This window comes from Anolis carolinensis, chromosome 2 (assembly GCF_035594765.1).
Source record: "Anolis carolinensis isolate JA03-04 chromosome 2, rAnoCar3.1.pri, whole genome shotgun sequence".
Classification (NCBI taxonomy): Eukaryota; Metazoa; Chordata; class Lepidosauria; order Squamata; family Dactyloidae; genus Anolis; species Anolis carolinensis.
This window is the reverse complement of record NC_085842.1, coordinates 306,308,178-306,317,052: the sequence shown is the minus strand read 5'-3', so window position 1 is coordinate 306,317,052 and position 8,875 is coordinate 306,308,178. Positions and strand designations below refer to the sequence as shown.

Here is an 8,875-nt window from a genome sequence, read left to right as displayed (position 1 = left end):
GGTATTTTAATCTAATGATTTTATCTTATATTGCTGCTATAGTCCCCCCCCCCCCCCCCATCTTTGAAGTTGACTGAATTGCATTGGTGGTTGTTTGATATTATTACTATTGTTTTAACTTCTGTTTTATCATCTTGTGTTTTAAACTGTGTATATTGTTAATGCATTTGCGCTGTTACTTTTGTAACATTGTGAGCCGCCCTGAGTCCCCAAGGGGAGATGGTGGCAGGGTATAAATAAAGGGTTATTATCATCATCATCATCATCATCATCATCATCATCATCATCATCATCATCTATATCTAGCTCAGAGGTGGGACAAATGTAGAGAAGCAGAGGAAGGATTTTCTCTTCCCTTCCCAGCTTTGCTAAAAAAGCAGAAGTGTGAGTGGCAGAAAAGAGGGAAAATCTTTCCTTGAGGAAAACTCGGACACAGGAGGTGTAGCTAGCCCCCCTTCACCCCATCCCATATTTATGATGTACGTATATGCAAATATGGGTATTCCAAAATCCAAAAGAAACCTCTGGACCCAAGCATTTTGGCGAAGGGGACCTCAATATGTATTTTGTTTGTGAGTCTACACCCACTATATTGTTTTTGTCTATTCCAATTTATTAGCTATATGTATTTTCCAAGAAGTAATGCACAAGATGCCTACTACACAGCCAGCATTTCCAAAAGCTGCCACATAATGGCATTGTACCATTTGGTGCAGGCTATTTATGACATCCTTGCTTTAAGTGCCAAGAACAGCTCTGAACTTCCATCTGTGTGGTTCAAGATTTCTTTAAGGGATGCTCCAATTGCCGTGGTAACAGTTGTCTTGGCACATATTGCCACTTGGAAAACCCCTTTGGCTTCTCCTTCAATGTCAGAAATGGGGCACTGTTTGGCATGACTGGTGATGGAATCCAAAAGATGGCTTCAATCAAAAACCTTGGAATAGAAATGCCATTGATTTCAATTGACTGGAAAAGTTTTTGTTCCTTTGTTGTTGTTTTAAAGCTCAAAAATATGAAGGGAAGGTGCAAAAATCAATCTCACTCAACTACTCACTGCTGTGACCCCCCATATCCATGGGAGATATGTTCCCAGAGTTTGTGTGGATATGTGAAATCACTCAGAATAACAAACTCTGTTATTATATATGGGACAAACAACAGAGTTACTGAGAAGAGAATGAAAAATGGGCCCTAAGTGAATAACTGATAAATGAAACAATGAGTCAAACCATGTGTTATGCATATACAAATAACACCATGCCGTTACTTTTTGGCATTTCTGGCTACATTTTTATTCATATCTAAAAGACAGGAAACACTGTTTCCAAAACAAGAGTATCAGTTTGATTGTTATTGTGAGCATCCCTAAAACTTTCCACTAGAGAGCACTCACTGCACATTTGTTATTCCAAAAAGAAAATACATTTTATAGGAGCCTCATACCATGAGTTTGGAACTATATTATAGAACTATTTTCTAAATACACATTTTCAAATATATTTCCTTATGCCAATTTAATAATAACAACAACAAACTTTATTTATACTCCGCCCTCTCTCCCCGAGGGGACTCAGGGCGGATTCACAACAAAAGATTCCAAACATTCAATTCCAGATCCAATTCATAAATAAGAAACATAAAACAAACAACCATGTCCCCAAAAAACAATCCAACATTAGACATAATGTATGAGAAGATGCGTTTTGACAGATAGCCTGGATCTGAGCCATTTAGGGCTTTAAATGTAATGATAAAAAAGCCCAGAAGCAGATCGGCAGCCAGTTGAGCTGCCGCAACATGGGAGTGATTCTCTTCCTGTGCGGAGCTCCTGTTAATCGGCCTGGCTGCCGATCTCTGTACTAGTTGAAACTTCTGAACTATCTTCAAAGGCAGCCCCATGTAGAGAGCGTTTCAGTAGGCCAGACAGGAACCAAGAACTAAATTGCAAAATTTGAGGAAATGGGAGAATTTGAAAGAACTTTTTTTCCCCATCCACATAGATCATTTTGCAAATCAGGAGCTTTCCCAATGTCCTAGTTTCTTATTTTTAATTAGAATATTGTGGTTGACACAAGACATTTATTTTATTTTCATACCTTTTCAATCCAACGTATTCTGCCATTCATAGCATTATTAGAAAGGGATGATGCTCTGCTATTATTATTTTCTTCATGATATTTTTTTCTGAAAGAAACCCATGTTTTGCAACACCCCCAAAAATAAGATAGATACGTCAACAAAGTTCCTAGTACAGTAGAGTCTCATTTATCCAAGACTTGCCTATCCTAGGTTCTGGATTATCCAATGCATTTTTGTAGTCAATGTTCTCAATATATCATGATATTTTGGTGCTAAATTCATAAATACAGTAATTACAACATAACATTACTGCGTATTGAACTACTTTTTCTGTCAAATTTGTTGTATAACATGATGTTTGGTGTTTAATTTGTAAAATCATAACTTAATTTGATGTTTAATAGGCTTTTCCTTAATCCCTCCTTATTATCCAAGATATTCGCTTATCCAAGGTTCTGCCGGCCCATTTAGCTTGGATAAGTGAAATTCTACTGTAATTACAGACAACCCCCCCCTCCCCACACACACACACACACACACACACAACATTATCAGATTTGCTTCAAGCCTGTGTCAAAGGTTTGCAATTGCTTTACAACCAATTTTGTGGGCATAGCAAAACAATTGCACAGGTTATTTTGGCTAACAGTGGTTCTCCCTGGTGGGCTTTACTAACACTTCTGGAATGACAAGGAACTGAATCTGAGAACTTTGGCAACTTAAAAGCACACTATACAACTGAGCTCACACTGTTTCTTTTCACTAGACCATTTGTGAGAACTGTGGTCAAATATACAGAACTAGCTGTGCCCGGCCACGCGTTGCTGTGGCGTTGTCTGGTGGTGTTGGTGAGAAATTTGAGTTAGTGGTGGTATTGAATGTCTGTTGTATAGTTGTCTTTATGTTTAGTATGTATTTGGTTGTTTGTGTAATGTGAAAGTGGTGGGAGTAGAGGGGGTCTTTGTCGCTGTGTAGTATTGTATAGCATGCATACGTTGTCCAAGTGTTGTGAATGGTTAGATTGTGTCTTGGTGCATAGTAGAAAGGGTTTGGGTGGATGGTCGTTAGGGGTGTCTCCAAATTATTGGATGGTATAGTTCTATGATTATTATTATTGTTGTTGCTGTTATCATCATGATTATTATATAGTGGGTGGATGGCCATCTGTCAGGAGTGTTTGGATTGTGTGGTCTTGCATGGTAGAAGGAGGTTGTACTGGATGATTCTTAGGGCTGTCTGCAAACATAAGGATTTTGTGATATTAGTATTGCTATTATCAAGAGGCTGTATGGCCATCTGTTGGGGATGTTTAGATTGTGTTCTCCATGGCAGGAAGGGGTTGGACTCGATGGGCTTTAGGGGTCTCTCCTATCTGTGTGATTGTAGGATTGTATTATTATTTTTATGGTGGAGATTGTGGAGATATTGGATGGCCATCTGTCAGGAGTGTTTGGATTGTGTGGTCTTGTATGGTAGAAGGAGGTTGTACTGGATGATTCTTAGGGCTGTCTGCAAACATAAGGATTTCGTGATATTGGTATTGTTATTATCAAGAGGCTGTATGGCCATCTGTTGGGAATGTTTGGATTGTGTTCTCCATGGCAGGAAGGGGTTGGACTGGATGGGCTTTAGGGGTCTCTCCTATCTGTGTGACTGTAGGATTCTATTATTATTTTTATGGTGGAGATTGTGGAGATAAGCACCAAAACATCATGTTAGACAACACATTTGGTAGAAAAAGTAGTTCAATATGCAGTAATGTTATGTTGTAATTACTGTATTTCCGAATTTAGCACCAAAATATCATGATATATTGAAAACATTGACTACAAAAATGGCTTGGATAATCCAGAAACTTGGATAAGCGAGGCTTGGATAAGTGAGACTCTACTGTAAATAATTCGGATGATGGGCGGGCGCTAGGACCCAGGGGACAGCTTTTTCCCATTGCCTGCCTTTCCTTTTCCCTGCCGGCCATGAGGGCTTCTCTTTGCCTCCTGGCATGGCTCCCTATGGTGCGTTGTGGGTTCTGTCCATGTGGAGGTGTGTTACGTGATTTTGTGTTGTTTCAACCTTAAGGCGTGGATGATGGGTTGTGTTGTCAAATTTGGAGGTTGGGGGGCCTTTACTTTTGTTGCTTTGCTCGGTGCCGCGATTCCATTAGCCTTTTATATATATAGATTAGAAGGGTACAGGAAAGTGTTTCTTGAATGCACCACTTTAAATTGCATCTGACACCCTACATGGGGTTCCATAGAATAAATCAGTCCATGTGGCATTATGCAATGATTGTGTTTTACATGCCTTGTGGCACCAAGGTCTTGCAGACTCAGGGCTGTGGCTTCCCTGATTGAATCTATTTATCTAGAATGCAATCTTCCTCTTTTCTTGTTGTTTCCTTAAATCTTGAATAAAATCAATCTGCATTAGACACAAATGTCTAGCTGCTTCCACAGGAGAATTTACAAAAGAAATGCATCCTATAGCAAAACAGGCCAGGCTGTGGCGCAGTCTGGTTAGCAGCCAGCTGCAACAAATCACTCTGACCAAGAGGTCATGAGTTCGAGGCCAGCCCTTGCCTGCGTCTGTCTCTGTTCTATGTTATGGCATTGAATGTTTGCCTTATATGTGTGCAATGTGATCCACCCTGAGTCCCCTTCGGGGTGAGAAGGGCAGAATATAAATACTGTAAATAAATAAATAACTCTCCCTAGAATCTAAGATGACTAAATGTCTGTCATACTTTGGCCACATCATACGAAGTAACAATGACTCACTAGAAAAGACAACGATGCTTGGTAAGGAAGAGGGCAGTAGGAAAAGAGGAAGACCACTTTCTGGATGGATAGAGCCCCGGTGGCGAAGTGTGTTAAAGCACTGAGCTGCTGAACTTGCAGACCAAAAGATCCCAGGTTCAAACCCCGGGAGTGGCGGGAGCGGCCGCTGTTAGCTCCAGCTTCTGCCAACCTAGCAGTCAGAAAACATGCCAATGTGAGTAGATCAATAGGTACCACTCCGGTGGGAAGGTAACAGTGCTCCATGCAGTCATGCTGGCCACATGACCTTGGCGGTGTCTACGGACAACGCCAGCTCTTTGGCTTAGAAATGGAGATGAGCACCAATCCCCAGAGTCAGACATGACTGGACTTAACATTGGGAAAACCTTTACCTAGAGCCAATCAGGAGAGCCACATCCCTCAGTCTGCAAGACCTAAGCAGGGCTGTTGAGGACAAGGTAGCCTGGAGGTCTCTTGATCATACAGATAACATCAGCTGAAAACAGCTTACAACAAAATAATCGTAGCATTGGAAGGGGCCTTGTATGCCATCAGGTCCAACCTCCCCTGCTACAGCTAAAGAACCCACAGCGGATAGCTGCCCTGCTTCGTTATGAAGATGTCCATCAAGAAAGAAAGAAAGCTGGCATTCACCATGGCTCAGGTACTGGATAGGACTCTGAGAGACAAGGGCTAGACAATGGGCCTTGGGCAAGTTGCCCTCTTTCCGCTTCAGGTGGGAAACTGCAACTTCCTCTGAATAAATCCCACTGAAAAAAAAGGATTGCCAAATGCCAGAAACAACAGCAATGGCAATGTTTCAACCTGCATTTAAAAAAAAAAAGAATGCAAAGGTTAAAAATAATCCTGAGTCCCATGTCCTTCGTTTCTATATATAAGCTAGCTAGTGCGGGGTTTAAGAGCATGTACTGTTGAACATTTTGCTTAATTTGACCGATGAAGGAAGAAGAGATGAGCAGATGAAAGTTGAGAGTTCTAAACAGATGTCTCTTGCTGACTTCTTTGTGGATGCATAACAGAAATCGGCAAAATTACCTTTTTTAGGCCCTCAAAACTCTCAGCCAGCAGATCCTTTGGCTTCACTGTCCAGAAATCTCTGGTTTTCTTTTTGTAAAAAGTTCAATCACCACACTGCTCTTTCATTACCAAATAATGTTTGCTGTCTATGTCTCTATACGTGTGGGAAAATAAAGTCTATTATGTATCCTTTCTTTTTAGAAGTTTTTCATTTGATGAGCTTTATGTTACAGCCATGTTATTCTTAATGTGAAAAGAAGTCAAATGCTTAATTAATTTTTACAAAGGTGATGTTTCTTCTAATTTAGGGGAAAATATATAATGGGGATGTATAAATGCATCTTTGTCTCTTTAATTTCTTTATCAATACAAGCTGGTACTGGAGTGGGTACGTGCAGCAAGTGTGCTTTCCAGAAGTGGAAAGCAGTGTGAAACAGGGTAGAGGATCAGGTGTTTCATCAGTTTCTTTGACCAGAGCCCTCCATTTGCTTTAAAGAGAATCTTGTTTTACCCATTCACACCTCCATCTCTTTCGTTTTGAGAGAGGCATCTATGCAAAGCTGTCAGGTCCCCAACTGTGATTGCTATGATCTTTGTTTTACTACCTCCACTGTCCTTTCATGACATTAGAATAAAAGACTCTAAAATTGCCGTTTCACAACTGCTGCAATAAAAGACAATGAGGCAGTTTTGGGGATGTTGTACCATTGTACAGTCAACAAGTCTTTATTCTTTTCTTTCTTTTACAAAGTTTCAGCTATTGTGATTTTTCTGTCTTGCTCGTCAAATGGTTACCCTGTTTCCCCTAAAATAAGACATCCCCAGAAAATAAGACCTAGTAGAGGTTTTGCTGAATTGCTAAATATAAGGCCTCCCCTGAAAGTAAGACCTAGCAAAGTTTTTGTTTGGAAGCATGCCCGCCGAACAGAACACCAGAGCATGCAGGATCGGTAAATGTACCTACCATAGAGTACATGGAAATAATGGTAGTAACAAGAAATTCTTGATAGAATTCACAGTTTGTCTGGTTATGCTGGTTTGTGATGACAACTACTGTACAGTATATAATGTTCATTTTTTTTGTTCAACAATAAATGTAAATTCTTCTTCATGAAAAATAAGACATCCCCTGAAAATAAGACCTAGAGCATCTTTGGGAGCAAAAATTAATATAACACACTGTCTTATTTTCGGGGAAACACGGTATGTACAGTTCTTGGGAATTTTTAGTCTTTTGAGCATTTACATCAGGGTTGGCAACTGGGCAGCCCTTTAGATGTTGGACTTCAACTCCCAGCAGTCCTAGCTAACACAGTCAATGGCGAGGAATATTAGAAACTCGCTTTAGAGTTGTTCTAAGTTGGAAGTGAACAATATCCACCCCTGGTTCTCTATTGCTGCCCAGACTTTTTCAACTTGCAAAATTAGCAGAAAACAGCTTAGCATCACAGAGTTTATGGAAAAGAGAGATAGCATGTCATCAAAATGAATTATTCACACAGCAACTCTACGCAAAAGTTCAACACCAACAATTTCCCTTTTATGTTTCCATGCAGGTGAGCATACAGAGCTGAAATAGCTGATGACAGAACCATCTGCAAAGGGCTAGCAGTACGTTATTAATCAGTATGAGCTGCTATCTAATCAGGCATGTGTGCCATGAATAATTCAGTGTTGATCGGCATATCTTTAATACATATGAGGAACAAGCAAAACTACACATCTGGTGCAACAAAGAAAGAAAAAGGCACTGAGATGTTTTCCAGAGCTTGATTAGACCAGGATTAAATGTATATGTGCTGAATATACCCATGTACAAGAAAGCCTAAGTAAATGTGGCATTAAAGACAGATTTTTAAAAATGCCTAGCAGAATTACTGTTATTTTAAAGGAAAGGAAACTGATTGCATGAGAAGTGCTCATTCATGGTTAAGCAAAATGTGGTATTTCAATAGTAGAATTCAGTCAGAGTTAACTAAAACAAACATGTGTAATCTGAATTTGGATTGAGATCAGCATGCATGAGTTTGAAAACCTGCCCTCCCCATTTATCTTTTAAATGTAATACTCCATCACAGTGTAAACATTAAAAAATATCTGAAAAACACATTTCCACCAATATGAGAGGGTAAGGGAATATTAAAGCAAGGCAAGATCCTCTAATGTCCAGTCTTAATTGCCTTCTCTTATTAGGAATATATTCATAACCTGTTAGGATTATGATATCAATATGGTTAGATATTGGTGCAGAGTAGCAAAATTGCAGAAGACTAGGGGTTTATGTGAGCAGAGGTGAGAAAAAGCAAAATAGCCAGCCTCCCTTTCCCTTTAAAGAGTCATGTGCATAAAATAAGCATCAGGGACATCAAAAATAAAATAGTAAAAATATGTTTACTCATACAGGTAAACACATCTTAGTTCCAAAAGAATACCGTTCAGGATACTACATATCTCTTAATAAAGAAGTAACATCAGCATGGCATGGAAGAGAAGAAGAGCCAAAGAGCCAAGGAGAGGGAAAACAAAAGAAATTCTCTCCTTTTATGCCCCAAATTCTAAAGGCATATGTCACTTCCTGTAAGTTTCCAGGAAGTATACTCCCATTTCCCACATCACATGGAAAGCCCCAAAATGGTGCCATCAACTCTGGGATGCAGCTTTGGCTTCAGGTTATTAAGCAACAAACAAAACTAACTGCATAAACCATCCCACATTGAAAATGCATGCATGATTGCTAGATAACCCAACATCTCTAAGGAAGACAAGCAGGAAGGATCGAATCATGCAACTCTCCAGATCTTCATGAACTGCAATTCCCAGCATCCCTGACCAGAATAGACAAAGGAAAGGAATACCAGGAGCTTCAGCCCAACAACATCTGGAGAACCAAGCGGTTCCTGAAAATAATTGAGTATACTCCTTCCTACTCATTCGGATTCAGAAAGTTGGTTGTAGAAAAAAGAAACTACTTCATACAT

General features: G+C 39.8%; 1 long non-coding RNA gene across 1 annotated transcript; it reads left to right on the top strand.

The window, feature by feature from the left end:
- The first annotated feature begins 3,431 nt into the window (after positions 1–3,431).
- LOC134296787 (uncharacterized) lies at positions 3,432–7,761 on the top strand. Its single transcript, XR_010003641.1, has 2 exons — positions 3,432–4,125; positions 7,454–7,761. It is a non-coding gene; the product is annotated as an uncharacterized LOC134296787 (long non-coding RNA).
- Positions 7,762–8,875: the final 1,114 nt, after the last annotated feature.